Source organism: Papaver somniferum, chromosome 4, assembly GCF_003573695.1.
Source record: "Papaver somniferum cultivar HN1 chromosome 4, ASM357369v1, whole genome shotgun sequence".
NCBI lineage: Eukaryota > Viridiplantae > Streptophyta > Magnoliopsida > Ranunculales > Papaveraceae > Papaver > Papaver somniferum.
In genome coordinates this window covers 85,450,816-85,474,339 of record NC_039361.1, presented here as the reverse complement: position 1 = coordinate 85,474,339, position 23,524 = coordinate 85,450,816, and the positions used below count along the sequence as shown (strand labels likewise).

At 41.8% G+C, this 23,524-nt stretch overlaps 1 pseudogene; it reads left to right on the top strand.

Annotated features, from left to right (window-relative positions):
* Positions 1-22,607: 22,607 nt before the first annotated feature.
* Positions 22,608-22,707, top strand: LOC113276825 (annotated as a pseudogene).
* Positions 22,708-23,524: the final 817 nt, after the last annotated feature.

Here is a 23,524-nt window from a genome sequence, read left to right as displayed (position 1 = left end):
GAAAATACATCCAAGAGTTATATCTCAATTTCTAGAATCAATCTGCAATCGAACATATATAAATATGTAAGCCGGATTAATATGAGAAATAACTTGGATTGTACCAAAGAAAAATATCCAAGTGGAAATGAATTTATATCAACAACCAAAGGTTGGATTATCTAATTGATTGAACTACGCACAACCTGTGATATTTCAATTATATAAAAATATAATCCGTAAAAGAAATAACACAGACACCAGAAATTTTGTTAACGAGGAAACCGCAAATGCAGAAAAACCCCGGGACCTATTCCAAATTTGAACACCACACTGTATTAAGTAGCTACAGACTCTATCCTACTACAAGTTAACTTCAGACTAGAATGTAGTTGAGCCCTAACCAATCTCACACTGATTAAGGTACAGTCGCATCCCTTATGCCTCTTGAAACACACCGGATTTTGCGCACTTGATTCCCTTAGATGATCTCACGCACAACTAAGAGTTGGTACGACCCAAAGTCGAAGACTTGATAAACAATGTCTGACACAGAAAAGTCTATTGAATAGATAAATATGTCTCCCACAGAAATACCTATGAGTTTTTTTCCGTCTTTTGATAAATCAAGGTGAACAAGAACCAATTGATACACCGGTCTTATATTCCCGATGAACAGGCTAGTAATATCAATCACCTCACAATAATCTTAATCGTATGGAACAAAACAAGATATTTTGGAATCACAAACGATGAGATGAAGATGTTTGTGACTAATTTTTATCTTCCTATTGGAGATTAAATCTCGAGAAAATCTTAGAGAAGATAATACTCAACCCGATAGAATAAAGTAAGATCAGAACATGCACCTACAGAGAAAATAGTTGGGTCTGGCTTCAGAATCCTAATGAAGTCTTTAAGTCGTTAACCTATAATGGTTTTAGGAAAAACCTAGGTTAAAGGCGAGTCGACTCTAGTCACAACTAGTATCACACAGGAGGTGTGGGGATTAGGTTTCCCAGTTGCTAGAATCAGTGTTTGCAATGAATGTTACCTTGTTAACAAAGCATTCAATATTCACTGTTAGATGAAAACCTGATTAGACTCAAGGTAATATCTTTCAACTGTTAGATCGAACTTAGCTTGTTATATACAAATGAAATGTGACTTCATTTAGGTATGAGTAACCGTACCCAAACGTGAGCACATAGTTGGATCAACAATAGTTAACCGAAGTTAGCCACATGAACAGTTTCATATCAACCTTGTTTTATTAATCACAACCAGTTCAAATGACTCAAATGAAACTAGTTATGGAGTTTCTCAATTGTTTATATTATCATAGAAGTATACAAGACACAATTGAAGCATAATCGATTTTGATTCACTTGAATCAATTCATGAAAATTATAGCCACGGCTTGCAAAAGATTGCATTCCTTAATATATAAATGTATTAGTTCATGAACAAACCGATTCTAGAATTTAACCCACTCAAGTATGCGAACGGGTACGCATACTTAGAGTTCTGGACTTGGTCTGGGTTTGCCAGTATGCGAATGAGTAAACATACCTCCGAACTCTGTTGAATTCCTGGACTTGAACTTTACGCTGGTACGCATACGTGTATGCATACTAAGTTCCCGGACTTTCAGCTAACCAATCAGTATGCATACGGGTATGCATACTATGGTTCCTGGAATTTGAATAACTTGCAACAGTTAGCATACAAGTACTCATACTGTGCGATCTTCAATCAATGGTTAATCATTCTAAACTCCATCTTAATCATTGAAACATTCTTGGAAGACGGGAATAGTTTTCTCACACAAACTATCAGCTTCAAAGCAATTTTCAAGTGATCAATAAATCAATACGAAATATTCCGAGTCTATATCAAATGAATGTCTCACACAAACCATGTAAGATGTTACCAGGTGTTTGTGGGTGAAAACCATTTCTGCTGATTTTGGTAATTTTGTGTGTGTGGATGAGAAACGAGTCTAAACCCTAAACAATGCACTGCACGGGAGTACTTTTGATTCGAGAGATCAATCTGTACAATCCTTGCCTAAACCAAGAAATGGTCGTTCCAGGATTGGTTCGGTCACAAAGTGAAGGAGAAGGGTTGGTATTAGGGAGGGAAGCAAAGAGAGTGTTGATACTAGAATAGTTGATTCTGAAGGTGTGGTTGTTTATGACTTGTATCTGACAGTAGAACTGGATAGCAAAACCGAAAGCTGTCAGGTGATTTCTAAATACTGTATTGTTGCCGACTAAAACTTGTTGTTTGGTGAAAATAAGTGAAGCCTATTTATACAAATCATATTGAAATGTACCCTGGTCTCATAGGAAGTGAAACGATTGAGTGGTGGAAGAAAAGAGTAACGTGTAACCGTCAGACGTTATGCTTCCATGATGAAGGAAGTGAATTCGTGTAACCGTCAGACATTATGCTTCCATGATGAAGGAAATGAATTCGTTTACACCGTTAATTTTACCACCACTAATTGTCCCACTTCATGACACTTTCTTGTAACGGGCGCATTGCACGCCGCACGCTGTAAACCGCCAGACCAATACCCTGATGAGCATCCCCCAGTTTGTGACGTGTTTGATGTCTCGAGTGTTTTCATGGAAAACATGTAGCACATCGCTACGTGCAGCAAGTCAAAGTCAAGGGACTTACCGCAGGAAAATATCATGTAATGCTATTAGGCTCGTTTTGGCTGGTCGCCTAAAACTTGCCACAGGTTTGTCAGTTTGGTGGCGAACTTCGATGGCTGAGATCGTATCTCATGAAGGACGATAGCCATTGATTATGGATATCTTGTGTTGGTGCCTGATGATGGCGCGGTGGCGTTTTGGTATACGCCAGTGGCAATGTGGCATGGCTGGCATGGCTCGTGCATGCCAGTGGCACGGTGGTGCAAGTGACGCTTGGCGTAGCCATGACTACTAGATTTAGGCAGATGGTCGCCTGAAACTTGCCACAAGTCTGTCAGTTTGGTGGAGAACTTGGATGGCAGGGATTGCATCTCATGAGGAAGGATGGCCATTGATTATGGCCGTATCTTGCTATATAGCGGAGTGACGCCATTGGCATAGTGGCACGCCAGTGAGGTAGCCATGGAATAGCGGCATGACAATGGAGTATACGTGGCATGGTGGCATGCTAGTAGCCGTGGCATAGCGGCATGCTAGTATCCGTGGCATAGCGGCATGGCCACGCCTGTGGCGTTGTAGCATGGCCAAGGCTAGGGTTTGGCGTCGTAGTGTTGGACCCATATGTGGCAACATTGGCCCTGTTTCCACATCAATCCCACTGCTCTAGGAAACGTTACTTGGTTTTGGTTGGCGTAGCAACTTTTCCCAAATTAGGGTTTGGCATGTCGAAACCCTAATTAGTGCGTGCGGCATGCGGCATGGCGATACTTTTGTGTAAATGGCGCCATGGCTATACCAAAGGAACTATTGCAAGGCCATAGTGTGGAAACGGCCACATGAGTAGGGATTGTCGTGGGTGGCTATGACGTGGCGCCAACCCTAGGGATTCCTGGGTCCCACATGGCTCGTGGCATGTTGCGAGGTCGAAGTGGCATAATTTGTGCCACGAATGGAAATTAGGGCTTTGGTTAATGCATAGGCGTGCTTTTGACCAGAAAACCCTAATCTTAAGCTTTTCATGGCGTTGGCCACGAACATGAGGTAAGTTAGCACATATGACGCTATTTATGGCAGGTTGCCACGAAGTGGAATGTTGTCATGTTACCGCGGCAGAGTGGCATGTTGGAATGTTACCGCGGCAGAGTGGCATGTTGGCATGCTGACCAATATGTTGTTGTGGCAGGGTATGTCTGGCTTTCCAGTTAGTATGGTGGCGTGGCAGGGTGCATTTGGCCTTTAATGTACGGTGGAAAGTTTGGAGCGACTTGTTTGGCCAAGAAAAGGGGGTCGGCCAAACATAAGGCTCGGCTACACTTCTGGTGAAAGTGTGGCGGATTTAGAGCGACCTGATTGGTCGATTAAAAGAGGGCCGGCCAAGCATGGGCGTGGCTACACTTCTGGCGAGAGTGTGGTGGCTTTAGAGCGACCTGATTGGTCGATGGGAAGTGGGGACGACAAGTATGGTCCCAACCACAACTTATGTGCACGTGGCAAGTTTAAAGCGACCTGATTGGCCAATGACAAGTGGCGCCAGCTGGCCTAAAGCGTGGCCACGCCTCCCTTTGCTGCTGCGGCTCCCTATTTTTCTGATTATGGGTAGGGTTTTGCACCTACTAATCCATGGCGGATTAATTTCCTAGTTTGCCTAGGCTTACTTTCGTCAAGCAAGGCTTGGTATACTGCGCGAGGTGCGAAATCCTAACTTCTGCAAGGTAGTTCGTGCAATTGTTTGAATTCTATGTGTTGACACAGAGTTCTTTTAAGTTCATTGCTAGAGAGCAGCATGCTTTTCTGATTGAATACCTTATGCGAAGACCTTATCCTTGATATTTGGAAATTCGTGCTACTCTGCTGCAAGTGAACACAAATCGTCATGCCATATCAACATTAAGGGTTCAACCGAGGAACATAGCATAGAAGGCATTCAAAGGAACTTATATTAAGTGAATATAGGTAAGGCGCCTAAATTTACAGAACATCTGGGATGGTTGCTACATTCGCCAGTCTGGATAAATTTCATGTAGATATACTGAACGGCTCAATAGATATGCCAGCGTAGAGGTTAACACTCACGACTTTGTTTCCTTACAGAGTGACGTCACATCAGATGCAAGGTTTTACGATTTTAACCCTACGCTAAAAACCACCGTCAACATTAAGTCCCCTGCTTAGCATGTAACAATGGCATTGTTGCGGGGTAAGCATGAGATGGTGACAGACAAGAGTAAAATCAAAAGGGCAAGACGTGAAGAGATTGCTGAGGAAATTCAACTAACCTTTAACAGAATGCATGAGGAATCCATGATCCATGTGTTGGCGGCTCTGCGTAATTCTGACTTGGTCACAGGGTGTTGGCGTCAGTGCTGAAACTTTGGCTACGTATTGGCAGAGATAACATTGCAACTTGGCCCACGAAACGGGCGTTGGTTGGCTAGGAAAGGTATATGGCGCGGCTACCTTGGAATGGTGGATGGCGCGGCTTGTTTGGGACGTCCGTGGAGTGGTGCGGCTAACTTGGCCGTGCGGAGGTGGTGCCGCTGGCTTGGACGCGGAATGGCCGAGATGGTTGCTGGCTTGGACGCGGGCCTTTGGCATGGGGCTTGAACGTGGACTGTTGGCGCTGACGTGGAGCGGTTGAAATGGCTGCTTGTATGCGGACTGTTTGGCATTTTCTTGGACGCGGACTGTTGGCGCCATGGAGCATTGCCTCCGTGGGCCCAATTACCTTTTTCCGTGCATAGATCAAATGAGAAACCTTCCTCCACTCGAGTTCCAAAAGTGCTGTGATTATAAAAGGAAACCTTCTTCTACCCAAACTCCAAAAGTAATATGTATATAAAAGGTATTGCTCATCTTTTATTTTGTGATATTGGCTTTGTTTCCGCATCTCCGCGTTAGAAACAAAGCAGAGGAGTAGGCGAGCGCACTCCAGGTATGTGTTCCAACGTTTCTTCCCCTCTCTTTTTTTTTGTCGGTGTAAACCCTAGCCATAGGCATATCCTCCATGAACCCGTAGAAATACTCTTGTATGAATGATTCTTCTCTGCTAGCAGTATCATAATAATATTAGCCGTCACATTGATAGTAAGGAAGCCAATTATTACGCAAAGCAGGCGTGCACGGATGGGTGGCCGCCATTAGTTCTTCTCCCATGAAGACCTAGATCTAGGGTTTCCTTTTACTTTCGTGGCCGTGTGCACAATTTTCGTGGTGGGACACACTCTCCCTTTGGTCGAGAACATACTTCCTGCTGCGAGACACAGTTTTGGCTAGGGGCACGTTTCCCGCGGAAAAACATGGCTTGTTGAAGAGAATATCAGTCCCCACTCTTTTGGATATGCGTGCTCCTTTTTTTCTACGCATTCTTATAACTAGAGGCCAAACAATGCTTCCCATAGAACACTTGCCGTGGATTTTTGTCATCGTACTTGATTCTGACAAAACCTTTATGCACGGTTTTTTCTCCATAGTAGTAACTTTTTTGTTTTGCTTCATTGTAGTTACTTCGAAAGCATAAGGAATTTTGTTAAGATGTCACCTGAAAGCAGTTCCGCCGCCGCGTCGAGAAGTGCCAACAACTCCAAGCCGAACACAAATGATGAGTTTTTTACGAAGTCTGCTACGATTACAAGGACCCATCCCAAATTCGTGCCAACTCTTCTGACTGATTCGGAAAATGATGGAGAAGTTCAATCAGTCTGTCCAAGGCGTAAAATGAGGTTTTGCCTTCAGAAAAAAGAATATCTAGCTTCTCCCATAGACTCCAAAATCTGTCATAGTCCACTGCGCTCTTATGAAAAATGGATGAAGTTCATGATGAGCCGAGACCATGTAAGAGTTAATCTGACTGGAGCGCAAATCGGGAATGATGTCATGGCTTTTGCAGCACTTCAAATCATAAAATACATTGCAGGCATGATCACTTTCATCTCCAGATGGTGTCCGGAAACTCACACGGCCATATGTAGATGGGGTGATATGACTATTTCTTTGGAAAGTGTAGCTATTCTGTTGAGTCTTCCAATAGTTGGGAAACTTGACGTTATCTTGTCTGGGGAAGAAGAAGAAATACACGCCACTTTGGTCACGAAAGCAGCAGGATATGTTCGAAAGAATCATGAGGAAAAGTGTTTCTATAACTGGTGGGTGTCTGAGTGGTTCCCTGATGAGTCGGAATCGGATCTAGTGCTGGATGATACACTCCATGTTGCTGCATTTTTAGTTTTGTGGTTATCCAGAGACATTTTTGATGATGGCTCCGGTAAGAAGGAGATAAGGCAGAAGCTCATCAAATTTGCTATCAAACTAGCGAAAGGCGTTTCTCTTCCCATCGGCAGTATGTTTCTTGGTTCTTTATACACCCATCTGGATCAATTAATAACGAACATGTACATCTCTAATGGGTACATGAAAGTACACTCGTACATCCATGTCGCCTTTCTCCAGGCATGGTTTTGGGAGCATTTTAAAAATTACGCTCCCAACCCGAGAACCTTATTCCCTGATACATATGGCGGCTCTAGGATACTCCGTTTGTTGGAGAGGTATCCAAGACCTGGCGCAAAGCTCATTGATTTTATTGACAACTCGCACGCAGTTAAATTTCGTCATTGGGCTCCGGCCCACGCCTCCATATATTTCAACCAGATACTTTTTCCTCCGCACCGAACGTGATATTGCATTCTGCTGGCGAGAATATGAGTATTGGAGAAACTGTGTTCTTGCGAAGCTGCATACCCGGGTATGTGCCATCTATTTTCAGAGGGTCTTGTGGAGTATTCCCTTACAACATTGACAGGGTTTCTCGACATATGGGCTTTGATCAGGGAGTCCCATTCCGTCGCCCATCGAAATCTCCAGATGAATTGCTACCCGCCGTTCTTGATTACAGTGTCTTTGCACCGGATAAAACCCTTCCCTTCTTGCTCCCATAATTAAAACCTGTGACGACTCCCAAATATAATATCTTCTGGCAAGATGAGTTTGTCGCCATTCATCAGTTCGTGCAGGATGTAGTGACGAAACCACGTGAAAAACCTTCCTCTGTGGTTCTAGCCAAGCATAAATTGTTGAAACAACTTCCTTATGGCAAGCGAAAATCCTCTAGCTCGGATGCAGACAGTCCCCAAGGAAAGGAGCGAAGGTCGAAAACTCTTGTAACTTCCAGATTCGACAACTCTTGTAACTTTCAGTTCTTTCAACACGCAGGTGTGTATGATTGCCTCACTGACTTGGTTGAATTACACAAATTTTCCATTTCGTCATTGACTCCTCCTTTTTTTTGACTCAGGGTCTTGACAACTAGAATATCTTTGCTAGAATTGCCCACAGCCAAAATACGGAGCCTCTTGAGGAAGGAGGCGACAAGACTGAATCTCTTGAAGAAGAATCCGAGGAGGAAGAAAGTTCGAGATCCGGTGGTGAGAGGAGCACTTTTGAATAAAATAGCGAGTCTTCTTCCAGTGGGCCCACAAACGAGTCGGTGAGTTTTCCACACCCTTTTTTTTAGGATATTTATTTATTCGGAATAAATACTCAATCGGTGTTGTCACAGGAAGAAGCTATCGAAGATAACCCTGAGATGGAGATTCGTCGCGATGAAGATGTGGTATTGTCTCCAACCATGAAAGCCGTTCCTGCTAGCAGTATGGAGATGGAGATTGATCGCCGTGAATATGTTGCCCCGCTTCAGATGATGGAAAACGCCCCCGCGGTTGCGGGTGATATTGTTGCCAAGGAACCCATGCTGGTCGCGGAATCAGTTGCAGGCGTCACTTTCGACCCTCCATTTTCGACTCCTTATGAATACCATGTGCTGATCGGAGGTTTTAGTGTACCAGCTAAGTATGAGGCGTTGTATACCAAGATATGGAAAAGGTACGGACATATTGCAACAACTAAAAAGATCACCAGCCGATTTGCATTGGTTAAGCATGTAGAAGAAGTCTTATCCTCAATTCATGACATGTGCAACGTGACCGGACATACTATTTCGGGAGATGTAATTTCAAGCTGGAAGTTTCACCGGGATGTATGTGTAGACTTTGAGTTCAACGTCTCTTGGTTATGTGAAGGTTTTTCCGAGATACAAAAGTTGCAGGCTGAATCGATCGAAGGTCCCTCTGCGGATATGATCAACCAACAAGAAGCAGAAGTCAAAAGGTTGTCTCAGGAGTTGAAGCTGAAACAGGCGGCTCTTCAAAAGCGCGAAGGATGCTTTCTCCAAGATGAATGAACCGTTGTTGAATGATTTCCCTTGAATATCTTCTGTCTTCTGAACTTCCTTTTCTTAAGTTTTTATTTTTGAAAGGCAAAAGAAACGCCTAGTTTATGGTTTGATTTTCTGTTTTTTGGATTGATAGATGATTGTTTCTTGGATATGATCAACCAACAGGAAGCAGAAGTCAAAAGGTTGTCTCAGGAGTTGAAGCTGAAACAGGCGTCTCTTCAAAGCGCGAAGGATGCTTTCTCCAAGATGAATGAACCGTTGTTGAATGATTTCCCTTGAATATCTTATGTCTTCTGAACTTCATTTTCTTAAGTTTTTATTTTTGAAAGGCAAAAGAAACGCCTAGTTTATGGTTTGATTTTCTGTTTTTTGGATTGATAGATGATTGTTTCTTATAAGAGTTTTTGGATTATTTTGGAATAATGATCCTTTGATCAATTGATATGTCAAAATCTGAATTGAGAATGTAAGTAGCAAGATCATTCGAGAAGATTGTGAAACCGTGAATGTTACATGGGAAAGGGGAAATATGGGATGATATTAAATTCGAGGTGATTGGGTTATCGGCTTCCATTATAAATGTGAAAACCCAAACAGTAGATCGTGTAAACATTTTCTGACAAAACTTACTCGCTTTAGGGCCTTTCACCAAAACTGAATCTTCAGAGAGTAAAATCCAAGTCTTTATGCGATTCCCTCGCTGCCTCGAGAAGTCCCCAGTCATTCTTTATTGTCTGTGGAACGTCTTTATGTCGGTCCGTGGTAAGGCGGAGAATATCTAGTCCCTAGACGTAATACTCTTGAATCCTTCTTTCCTTGGACGATGAGCTTCAAAGCATTGCGTTCACTGGTAGGATGATGGAATTAAGAGTTGAATTTGTAACCGAGAGATTAATCTCCCACTGTGGTCGCCAATTGTTTATGGGTGAAAACCGTTTCTGCTGATTTTGGTAATTTTGTGTGTGTGGATGAGAAACGAGTCTAAACCCTAAACAATGCACTGCATGAGAGTACTTTTGATTCGAGAGATCAATCTGTACAATCCTGGCCTAAACCAAGAAATGGCCGTTCCAGGCTTGCTTCAGTCACAAAGTGAAGGAGAAGGGTTGGTCTTAGGGAGGGAAGCGAAGAGAGTGTTGAGACCAGAATAGTTGATTCTGAAGGTGTGGTTGTTTATGAATTGTATCTAAAAGTAGAACTGGCTAGCAAAATGGAAAGCTACCAATGATTTCTAGATACTGTATTGTTGGCGACCAAACTTGTTGTTTGGTGAAAGTAGGTGAAGCCTATTTATACAAGTCATATTGAAACGTACCCTGGTCTCATAGGAAGTGAAACGATTGAGTGATGGAAGAAAAGAGTAACGTGTAACCATCAGACGTTATGCTTCCATGATGAAGGAAGCGAATTCGTGTAACCGTCAGACATTATGCTTCCATGATGAAGGAAATGAATTCGTTTACACCATTACTTTTTACCACCATTAATTGTCCCACTTCATGATACTTTCTTGTAACGAGAGCATTGCACGCCACACGTTATAAACCGCCAGACCAATACCTTGATGAACATGCCCCTATTTGTGACGTGTTTGATGTCTCGAGTGTTTTCTTGGAAAACATGTAGCACTTCGCTACGTGCGGCAAGTCAAAGTCAAGGGACTTACCGCAGGAAAATAGCATGTAATGATATTAGGATCGTTTTGGCTGGTCGCCTAAAACTTGCCACAGGGTTGTCAGTTCGGTGGCGAACTTCGATGGCTGAGATCGTATCTCATGATGGAGGGTAGTCGTTGATTATAGTTATCTTGTGTTGGTGCCTGATGATGGCGCGGTGGAGTTTTGGTATACGCCAGTGGAAATGTGGCATGGATGGAATGACTCGTGCATGCCAGTGGCACGGTGGTGCAAGTGGCGCCTAGCGTAGCCATGGCCACTAGATTTAGGCAGCTGGTTTCCTGAAATTTTCCACAAGTCTGTCAGTTCGGTGGCGAACTTGGATGGCAGGGATTGCATCTCATGAGGAAGGATGACCATTGATTATGGAGGCATCTTGTTGTATAGCGGAGTGGCGACATTGGAATAGTGGCATGCTAGTAGTCGTGGCATAGCGGCATGCCAGTGGCGTTGCGTCATGGCCACGCCTGTGGCGTTGTAGCATGGCCAAGGCTAGGGTTTGGCGCCGTGGTGTTGGACCCACATGTGGCAACATTTTACCTGTTGCCACATCAATCCCACTGCTCTGGGAAACGTTATTTGGCTTTGGTTGGCGTAACAAATTTTCCCAAATTAGGTTTTGGCATGTCGAAACCCTAATTAGAGCGTGTGGCATGCAACATGGCGATACTTTTGTGTAAATGGCGCCATGGATATGCCAAAGGAACTATGGCAAGGCCATAGTATGGAAACGGCCATAGGAGTAGGGAGTGTCGTGGGTGGCTATGACGTGGCGCCAACCATAGGGCTTCCTGGGTCCCACATGGCTCGTGCCATAATGTGGGGTCGAAGTGGCATAATTTTTGCCATGACTGGAAATTAAGGATTTGGTTAATGCATGGCGTTCTTTTGACCAGAAAACCCTAATCTTAAGCTTTACATGGCGTTCGCCACGAACAGGAGCTCAGTTAGCATATAGGCCGCTATTTATGGCAGGTTGCCACGAAGTGCATGACAAGAAGTGGCATGTTGGCATGTTACCGCGGCAAAGTGGCATGTTGGCATGTTACCGCGGCAGAGTGGCATGTTGGCATGCTGATCAATATGTTGTTGTGGCAGGGTGCGTCTTGCCAGTTAGTATGGTGGCGCGGCAGGGTGCGTCTTGCCAGTTAGTATGGTGGCGCGGCAGGGTGCGTTTGTCCTTTAATGTATGGTGGCAAGTTTGGAGCGACTTGATTGGACAAGAAAAGGGGGTCGGCCAAGCATAAGGCGCGGCTACACTTCTGGTGAGAGTGTGACGGCTTTAGAGCGACCTGATTGGTCGATTAAAAGAGGGTCGGCCAAGCATGGGCGTGGCTAGACTTATGGAGAGAGTGTGGCGGCTTTAGAGCGACCTGATTGGTCGATGGGAAGTGGAGCCGGCAAGTATGGGACCAGCCACAACTTATGTGCGCGTGGCAAATTTAAAGCGACCTGATTGGTCGAAGGAAATAGGGTTGGTTTAGGATGGGGCGTGGCCAACGGCAAGTGGCGCCAACTCGCATAAGGCATGTACACACCTCCCTTTGATGATGTGGCTCCCTATTTTTCTGATACTGGGTAGGGTTTTGCACCTACTAATCCATGACGGATTAATTTCCTAGTTTTCCTAGGCTTTCTTTCGTCAAGCAAGGTCTTGTATACTGCACGAGGCGCAAAACCCTAACTTCTGCAAGTTAGTTAAGGAAATTGGTTGAATTCTATGTGTTGACACATAGTTCTTTTAAGTTCATTGCTAGAGAGGACCATGCTTTTCTGATTGAATACCTTATGCGAATACCTTATCCTTGATATTTGGAAATTCGTGTTACTCTGCTGCGAGTGAACACAAATCGTCATGCCATATAAACATTAAGGGTTCATCCGGGGAACATAGCATAGAAGGCATTCAAAGGAACTTATATTAAGTGAATATAGGCAAGGCGTCGAAATTTACAGAACATCTGGGATGGTTGCTACATTCGCCAGTCTGGATAAATTTCATGTAGATATACTAAACGGATCAATAGATATGCCAGCGGAGAGGTTAGCACTCACGGATTTGTTTTCTTACAGAGTGACGTCACATCAGATGCAAGGTTTTACGATTTTAACCCTAAGCTAAAAACCACCATCAACACCAGGCGATTTTCACATGATCATCTTTTGACTTTCATCAAGAATAAAGATGAACTTGTTTAAAGCGAAATCTTACCAACACATATTTCGAGAAATATGGAAGCGAGTTAAACTCAGCTCGAAATGAGTCGTTGTTGGTGTATTATTCAACTTCTAACTTGAAGGCATAAATGAGTCGATCCCCCGTAGGTGTTTTATCCCAACTCATATGCCTGCGTCTTCTCTGTTTGATGATCCATCTACGAATATTTCCCACCTTCGTAGGTTCTGAGGTTCCAGCAAGTCCTCCGGGTCCTCCTTGTCTTCTTTCATTCCTGGGATATCATCCACCTCTGCTTCATCGCTGAGGGGAATTCTGCCAGAAAGTCTGATAGTACCTGCGATTTTTCAGCCTTCTTAGTTTCGAAAATTATCTGGAACTACTTGATCAACGCATTCCAGTTTGCTACTCTTCCTATCTTTTCCGTACTGTCGAGGATTTGACCTATCTGGGCCTTTGTTAAGACTCAGATGGTATGTGCGCCAAAATAGATCCTTAGCTTATGTGTTGCAATTACTAAGACGCATTTCATTTGCTCCACCTTGGTGTAGTTGCGCTACGCTGAATTAAGTGCATTGCTGATGTAATATATGGGATTTTCTTCTTGTCCTTGGAACCGTACTAGTATTGCGCTCAGAGCTAGTTGGTCGCTTCTAAGTAGAGAGTGAGCACCTCGCCTGTCTCCGGTTTTTGTAAGATAGGTACTAAGGCTAATTACTCCTTAACCTTATGGAAGGCGTGTTCGCATTCCGTAGTCCATATGAACCGACTTCCTTTCTTCAGTATATCGAAGAATGCTTTGCATTTTTTCTGATGATCTTTATATGAATATTCCCATTGAGGGTAAGATTCTATTTAGCTTTTGGACTCCTTTCAACATATTCGGAGATGGCATCTCCATTATTGCTCTGTCTCTTTCGGGATCTACTTTTATCCCCCTTTTAGTCACCAAGTATCCTAGGAATTTTCCTGAGATTACTCCAAACGTACATTTCTCTGGATTGACCTTCATGTGACAGCTTATCTTGGCTTCGAATATCTCCTTTAGGTCTAACAGATGATTTTTTGATTCCTTTCTTTTAACAAGCATGTCGTATATGTAACTTCCAATATCTTACCTATTCATTTCCTGAAAATTTTGTCTACTAATCGTTGGTATGTTGCCTCTGTGTTCTACAGTCCAAAAGGCATCCTCGTATAACAATACAAGCCGTGTGGAGTGAAAAACACACTATGATCCTGATCTTCCTCCGCGAGTACAATTTGGTTGTATCCGGAGTAACCATCCATGAAGGATAGCCTCTGGTGTCCTTCGATTGCATTGACTAATTGGTCAATGTTGGGAACCGGGTAGCTGTCCTTGGGGCATGCTTTGTTGAGGTTGTTGAAGTCGATGCAGATGCGCACACCTCCGTTCTTCTTAGGTACGATCACCATGTTGGATATCCATGTGGGATATTTGACTTCTCGTATGAATCCTGTTGCTAGGAGCTTCTGCAACTCCTTTTCTACCGCCTCCTGGTAGATGTCTGCTACTTTGCGGATGACGCTGTTTGAATGGTGCTGCTTCTAATTTGATTCGGATCTGGTATGAGACTAAGTCTGGATCAATTCCTGGCATATCTTTCATAGACCATGCGAAGATATCTGCGTATATTTTTAGTAACTTCTACAACTGCACCTCCTCGTCTTCCTCTAATAAAGTTCCGATGATGATCATCTTCGGGTCCTTCTCCGTTCCGATGTTGATGAAAAGATGAGGGTACCCAAATATACCACAATCTTTAGATTATCCACATATAAGTCCTCTTACCGAAAGTGATTGTCTATGGAAAAAGTCGAGAAAATACTACAAATCGGTATTCACACTTTGTGTAATCGTCTATGGATACGAGATCGATACAATACAACAATCAAAGTGTGATTACTTGATAATAGATTCGGACTTAAAAAACTCTATAGGATCACTATCAAGTAATACATAGTTAAAGTTTGTGTATTTTACTTTTAATTATAATTGCGGAAATATAAAAGTAAAAGACACAACAAGATTTTGTTAACGAGGAAACCGTTAATGCAGAATAACCCCGGGACCTAGTCCAGAATTCAATACTCTCATAATTAAGCCGCTATACAAAATCTAACAAACTTCGTATAGTTGGGACAAGAAACTAAACCTATAGTTTACCTAGTTTCTTCAGTATCCATGTGCTTCCGACATTCAATAAGTGCACACATGATGTGATTTGTAGATAGTGGTAAAAGTAGTTCGATTCTCAGACTTGTGAAGGATATTAATTAGACTTACATTCTAATATTAAAATAGAAAACTCACTAAAAATTATAGCAACCTCAATGAAAGATGATATCAATATTAAAAGAAACACTGAAGCTAAGATTCCACTATTTTCCAAGTTCAAAGTGATTAAACCAATACTTATATTTATGCAATTTTCTCGTTTAATTTGATTCTAAAATATTGCAACAAGTAGATTTTAGAAAGTAGTAATTGTAAATACCAAGTATGAAGCATCAAAAATCTTAAAACTAAGCATACTCCATCAAAATAGATCACAATTACTCAAATAAAAATCATATTCAATAATAGTTCAAGGAAAATAATCATATAATTATTGCAAATAAAAAGATAAAAATAGAATATACCACTTTTTGTTGGAAAGATAGCTTCCTCTATCGCCTCAGCAATGGGGTTTAGCTCCTCATATTAATCACTTGCTTAAAATATTGGTTTATGGTTCAAAAGTTGATTAAAAGGAAGGAAGACAATAAAACAGACAGTTTGCAACGCTGTATTGGCGCTACAAAGAAGCTGTTACAAACGACGAACTGTTACAGAGACCTGTTGGTTACTTTAGCAGTGTTACAAATTGATACGCCTAAGTGTTGAGATATTAAGACTGAAAAAGCGACTGTTTTGAATAGTGTTTGTTCTTCAGCTTCTTCTTCTTCTCCTACTGGTGTAACTCTCTCTGCAACTCGACTGATTCTTCTCTGTTGGGTTCTAATCTTCTCCTAAGGTTGTGTACCCTCTTCTGTGACTCCCTAGCCTCATATATATACACGTAAGGTCCCGTATAAAGCAAGTGAAGTTCCAAAAATAACTCTTTTCTTCGGCAGTAATACTCGGAATTTTCTTCTCTTCCAAATCTTCTTTACGTGGTTTGTGAGTTATAAAACTTCCTAAAACTGAAAGATACGAATCCCAGAGAGTAAATCCTTCGTTCACAGCACCAAACTTCCACAAATCTAACCAATGAAACTTCCACGAATAACCAGTGCCCTGTTTTATCCAAACCGAATATTGATGCCTATTTTTCGAATCTGTGCCACCTACAATCTCTGTTCTGACTCATCATGTACATCCAAACTCATCTCCACGTAATAAACCTCTCCAATACTTCACGGAATTTCAAAAAATCCGATAATATTTCCATCTCCTCTGTTCAGCCCTAACTCCACATAACGCCCTATATTTTCGAATTTAGAAGACCTACCAACCCTGTTTAGTCGTAACAGGGTGGTACCAATCCATTCCAGTGTCAAACACCGAGAAAAACTCAACAGAATTTAACCCAGCTCTTCCTAGGAAAATACGCAGCTTGTACACCAGATTCCCGCCAATCCTGATATTTGAACGATAAAGAACGATAGCCTCTAACCAGAGTGGGGGTGCCGATAGCACCTGCCTTGGGGTGTCCTGAGGGTGCCCCTTAGTAATTTGGGTACCACTTACCCATAGTGAGAGTCCGAATAGCAAGTGTCCTCCGGGCGCTTTTACCACTTTTTCGAGCCAATTTTTTCCAAAAATGTTTATTAGCCAAAAATACCTACAAATAAATAAAACACCATAATAAGTATAAAAATGAGCCCTAAAAATATATAGAATCGAGATAAATCGGACACAAAAATGTGTCTATCTTGCTAGTCCTCGAGCAAAAATAAAATAGAAATAAAATCCCAACTCACTGTCGCAGGCATCGTCGATTGCATTTAGCGTATGCAATAAGCCTTTAAACCCCTAGGTGTCCCTAGTGGTGGAGTGTTGTATCCGGAGGGCTTACCGGAGGTATACCCACAAAAACTTTATACTCCAGACCCTAGCTATCTACACAGAATCTTGGAAGGCACTAAAGAATCTCCTTGGTTGGCATACTTATTGACTACAGGAGGAAGTACCCTGATGCGAAATTCCAATTGTTGTACACGAGTTTGCACTCTAGCATACTAAAATTCATATATAAGTGACAGAGCTCTACTCAGATATTCGCACTATGGACATCAATATCCGGAGTCAAAACTAATCACATGGATAGATCAAGAAGATGGATATAGAGAAAAACATAGATGGTTTTGATGTTTACTAGGTGAACGGTTTTCATCTGTCTGAAGGCCTCCGCCAAAATGAACCTATCCTAATGGACTGAGATACTAGTCTGACTAATATCAACACACTGGCATATACAAGGGAACCAGTGATTGATAATCCTAACTCTAGGTCAACACAACTGGCATATACAAGGGTTCCAGTGGTCGACTTTATTGAATTTATTCCAGTTTCTGATGGTCTGGTCTCAATTTCTCTTTTTTTTTTTCTTTTTTTTTATATCTCAATCACTCTAATTCACCCTAGCATTGGTAACAACTTGAATCGTGAGCCCCACCTAATCACTTAGAGAAACATAGTTTAAAACAAAACAAAATAAAAACAGAAGTGAAAAGGACTCAACGAGATATGGTGAAACTATCATGTTATTTCTAACACCTGAGCTCTGTGCTTTTATGAATAGACTCTTTAGATGTTTCCATCTAGTCAGATTGGTTCCTCAACTCCTACAACCAAAATGCTTCCATCCACTTAGATTGGTTAGTGCCATCCTTAATAGGTAAATTTCTAGGCTCTGGAGTTTATTATTGCAACGAAAAGGTAACAAAAAGTTCTACCCCACCCCCAAACTTAAATCTAACATTGTCCTCAATGTTTCTAATTAAAGAACAGTACCAAAAATATAAGTAACATGAGGAAATAGTAAAGAGAGAAGTCGGAAAGATAGTACCTGGGTGAAGTGTAACCAAAAACCTACAAAAATATATACAACATACAAAATCGCCTCGATGGTCAATCAAGGTAAACAGGGTCCTCCAGAGGGACCTCCTCAACATCACCTGTAGGAAAAGGCTCTAAAAAGGGCTTCAATCGCTGACCGTTAACCTTCGAAGAACTACTACCATCTGGTGTCTCAATCTCAACAGCGCCATGAGGAAAAACAGTACGGACCACAAAAGGACCGGTCCACCGAGAGCGCAACTTCCCGGGGAATAGATGCAAACGAGTGTCATACAGAAGAACTTTTTGACCTGGAGAAAATGACTTTCGTAAAATATTCCTATCATGCACAAGTTTCATTTTGTTCTTATACTCCTTAGCACTATCGTATGCATCTCTACGAATCTCGTCCAACTCATTGAGCTGGAGCTTTCTTTGAGCTCCTGCCTTGTCAAGTGAAAAGTTTAAGTTCTTAATAGCCCAATAGGCTCGATGCTCTAACTCAACAGGCAGGTGACATGCCTTTCCAAACACTAAACGATAAGGTGACATTCCAATGGGTGTCTTAAACGCAGTACGGTAAGCCCATAAGGCATCAGTAAGCCTCGACGACCAGTCTTTCCTATTTGGATTAACTGTTTTCTCTAGAATACGTTTAATTTCCCTATTGGAAACCTCTACCTGACCACTAGTCTGAGGGTGATATGGGGTTGCTACTTTGTGGGTAATACCATATTGTTTCATTAAAAGAGCAAACGGTCTATTACAAAAGTGTGAACCTCCATCACTAATTATAGCTCGCGGCGTACCAAAACGTGTAAGTATATTCTCTTTCAAAAATGGACTACGACCCTGTGGTCATTCGTTTTACACGGAACCGCCTCAACCCACTTAGACACATAGTCTACAACGACAAGTATGTAAAGATAACCAAACGAAATAGGAAATGGACCCATAAAATCAATGCCCCACACATCAAAGACCTCAATCACTAAAATAGGGTTCAAAGGCATCATATTTCTACGGGAAATGGTTCCTAACTTCTGGCAACGCTCACAAGAAACACAATGACTATGGGAATCTTTAAACAACGAAGGCCAGTAAAATCCACACTGCAAAATCTTAGCAGCAGTCTTCTTAGCACTAAAATGACCCCCACATGCATGTTCATGACAAAAGGAGATAATACTAGACTGGTCACTCTCAGATACACATCTCCTAATAATCTGGTCCGGACAATACTTAAACAGATAAGGATCGTCCCAAAAGAAATGCTTAACCTCGGCTAAAAACCTAGAACGATCTTGCTTACCCCAATGTTGAGGCATTCGACCAGTAACAAGATAATTCACTATATTTGCATACCAAGGTGATTGGGAAACAGAGAACAATTGTTCATCAGGAAAACTATCCCTTATAGGAAGGGAATTATTAGGGGAACTAACAACTAGCCTAGACAAGTGGTCTGCTACTACATTTCTGCACCCTTTTTGTCTCTAATGTCTGGACAAAATTCTTGTAACAAAAGGATCCATCTAATCAATCTAGGTTTGGTATCCTTCTTAGACAAAAGGTATTTCAAAGCAGCATGATCTATAGATTACGATCTTAGAACCTAATAGGTAGGACTAAACTTATCCAAGGCAAACACGATGGCTAAATTCCTTCTCGGTAGTTGTGTAGTTCATTTGGGCATCATTCAGAGTTTTGCTAGCATAGTAAATCACATGAGTAATTTGTTTTCTCGTGACCTAGCACAACGCCTATAGCATAATCTGAAGCATCACACATAATTCAAAGGGTAGGTTCCAGTTAGGTGCCTGGACTATCGGGCAGTAGTGAGTAAAGTTTTAAGCTTCAAAAGCCTTAAACAAGCATCATCAAAGACAAACTTAACATCTTTTGCAAGCAAATTGCAAAGAGGTCTAGAAATCAAGCTAAAATCCTTAATGAATCGACGGTAAAAACCTGCATGCCCTAGGAATGACCTAATATCTTTTACGGTTTTTGGGACCTGTAAAGTCTTAATAAGGTCAACTTTGGCTTTGTCTACCTCTATACCCTTTGAAGAGACGATGTGCCCTAACAATTCCTGATTTAACCATGAAATGACATTTTTCCCAATTAAGCACTAAATTCTTTTCCTTACACCTAGTCAACACTAATGTCAAATGATGCAAGCACTCATCAAAAGATGAACCAAACACTGAAAAATCATCCATAAAGACCTCTAAAAACCGTTCTACCATGTCAGAAAATATGCTCATCATGCAACGCTGAAAAGTCGCAGGGGCATTACAAAGCCCGAAAGGCATGCGTCTATACGCAAAGGTACCAAAGGGACAGGTAAAAGTGGTTTTCTCTTGGTCTTCTGGGGCAATAACGATCTGATTATAACCGGAGTAGCCATCTAAAAAGCAAGTGACTATGTCCAGCTAATCTCTCTAGCATTTGGTCGATGAAGGGAAGGGGAAAGTGATCCTTCCTTGTGACCTTGTTCAATTTCCTATAGTCAATACACACACGCCATCCCGTGGTCACTCGGGTTGGGATTAATTCATTATTATCATTCTGGACTACAGTGATACCTGATTTCTTGGGGACAACCTGAACAGGGCTGACCCACTTACTGTCTGAAATTGGGTAAATAATACCCGCATCTAACAACTTAAGCACCTCTTTTCGAACTACCTCTTTCATGTTAGGGTTCAGTCGACGTTGCATCTCCCTAGAAGGTTTGGAGTCTTCCTCTAAATGAATCTGATGCATACACACAGTAGGACTTATACCCTTAATGTCTGTATAGTCCACCCTAAAGCTTCCTTATTGTCTTGAAGTACTTTACTACCTACTTTCCTGATCACTATCCAAATCGGAAGCTACAATCACAGGTAAAGTCTCAGATGGGCCTAAAAACACATACTTTAGAGTATCGGGTAGTGGTTTAAGGTCCAACTTTGGGGGCTCTTCTAAAGAAGGAATTAGGGTAGTCTCAGAAACTGGTAACGGTTCGAACCTAGCTTTCCATCTATCAGTGTCTAACACAGGGGTAGAATCTAATAGAGCATTCACTGTTCAATAGTGCTATCGTCGTCAAAATCTAAACCAAAATGGGATAGACAACTTTCTAATGGGTCTTCAGACAAAATGTTTGGTAATGACTCCTGAACTAAGGCTTCTATCATGTTCACCTCTTCAACACATGTGTCATCTAGCTCATAGGTAGCTTACTGACATTAAAAATGTTCATCTCCATAGTCATATTACCAAAAGATAAACTCATCACACCATTTCGACAGTTAATGATCGCATTAGACGTAGCTAAAAATGGGCGACCTAAAATCACAGGTATCTGGTTCTCTGGGTCAGGGACAGGTTGGGTATCTAGGACCACGAAATCCACTGGATAAATAAACTTGTCGACCTCAATAAGACATCCTCATAACACCTCGAGGAATTTTAACAGACCTATCAGCTAACTGCAGTGTTATCTGAGTAGGTTTCATTTCACCAAGTCCTAGCTGTAAGTATACATGGACGGAAGTAGTTCACACTGGCTCCTAAGTCAAGTAAAGCTTTTTCTACCCGGGTTACCTATTGTACAAGCAATGGTAGGGAACCTGGGTCTTTGTACTTTGGAGTTGTGTGTTTGAATGATTGAACTTACGTGACTAGCTAAAAAGGCTTTCTTATGGACGCTAAGTTTTCGCTTTCGCGTACACATATCCTTAAGGAACTTGGCATAAGCAGGAATTTGCCTAATTGCATCTAATAAAGGAAGGTTTATGGTAACTTGCTTAAAAACCTCCACTATGTCATTAAAGTTCGATTCCTTCTTTGTTGGTATTAATAGCTGAGGAAATGGGGCTCTAGGCATAAAATCAGATCTTTCAGGGACTGAGTTGGCATCATCAGAAATTTTATCAGTTTCCTTAGCTATTGGTCCTGAGGGGTGAACTACAGTATGTCCACTATCGGGCATGGTTACCTGATTGTCTACTATTCTACCACTCCTAAGGGTTCTAATAGCATTCAATTGATTCGATGGTTTTGTACATACTTCATGAACTCCTCTAGGATTGGGATTAGTCTGACTAGGGAACCTACCATTATCTCTCTCACTTAAGGTCTTAGCTATTTGGCCGACTTGAAGTTCTAACTTAGCAAGGCTCTGAGCATTAATTTGAAAATTCTACTTGGTTTCCTGTTGAAAACTAACATGGCTCTGTGCTAACATTTCCTGAGTTTTTGCTAACATCTTAAGAGATTCCTCTAAGCTAGTCGTTTTTTTTTCTGGGCCTGATGTATTCCTAGTGTGGCCAAAACCTGGGGGGGCATTAGAAATATTAGACTGACCCTGACTCTGGCCCTTAGACCATGAAAAGTTCGGATGGTTCCTCCAACCAGGATTATAGGTTTCTCAATATGGGTCAAACTTCTGACGATTATCAAACCTAGTGTTATTATATAGAGCATTGGCTTTCTCTTCATTATTCTGACCTTCCCAAAGAGGCTCTAATCTACCACTAGTGTTACCCACTTATAAAGCTTCTAACCTTTTCGCTATAGCAGCAATTTTGGCATCTGATTCATAGCTTCCTTCTACCCTATTAACGTTTCCTCTGCTAAGAAGAATTTTTTTCTGGGGTCCCCTACTACTTTCCCATTGTTGGGTCTTTTCGGCGACTTCATGCAAATATGTCATCGCGTCATCAACTGTTTGGTCTCAAATCCACCAGTACACATGGATTCTACTGTGGTTGTGGTGGGATAATTTAAACCCTCATAAAGGATCTGAACTAACCTAACCTTCTCTAAACCATGATGAGGACATTGGGATAATAAATCATTGAACCTTTCCAAATACCTATATAAAGTTTCTCCCTCATGTTGAGAAAACGTGCAGATTTGCGTCCTAATAGACGATGTTTTGTGCCTAGGGAAAACCTTGTTCAAAAAGGCAGATGTAAGTTGTTCATACCTTTTGATTGCCCCGGAAGCCAAACTATATAGCCACGATTTAGCTTTATCTTTCAGGAAAAAGGGGAATAACCTAAGTTTCAAAGCATCATCATCTAGGTTTCTAATCCTGAGGGTACTACAAATTTCCTCAAAGTCCCTAACATGGAAATAGGGGTTTTCATTTTCTTTCCCTAAAAAGATTGGGAGCAGCTGTAAGGTCGCAGGTTTAAGTTCATAAGTTGCTTCCGTCTCAGCTAACTTGATACATGAGGGACGAGTAGTCCTAGTTGGATTCAAGGAAGCTTTCAAAGTTGCCATTTCTGGTGCTATTAGAGCAACATGGATTCTCTCCTCAGTCAAAGGACGTTCAAAAACAGACTCTTCAAAAGTCGGACTCTCTAGATTAAGGTAATCGAGACGCTTCGAACTACTAGGTTTCTCTTTAACAAATATACACAGTGCGTCTCTTTTACGTTCAGGCATACAATAGAATTTTCTAAATTGGAAGGCTAGGCAAACACAGATCAAGACCGACTCAACCAAATCAAACCTATTGATTTTTAGCAAACAAAAAGCATGATGGCTCCACTTAGATTGTTTCTAGACCAACTTCTAATCCTTCGAACGGGAATTCGTTACAATTTAAGCAAACCCCTCTGGAATCAATCCGAGTTAACGTAAGTTGAATAGAGGCGAGGGAAGCTCGGTGGAGCTTTGATACCCAAGGCCTCACCGGTATTACAAGACGGCGCAGTCACGCATTCAATTTAC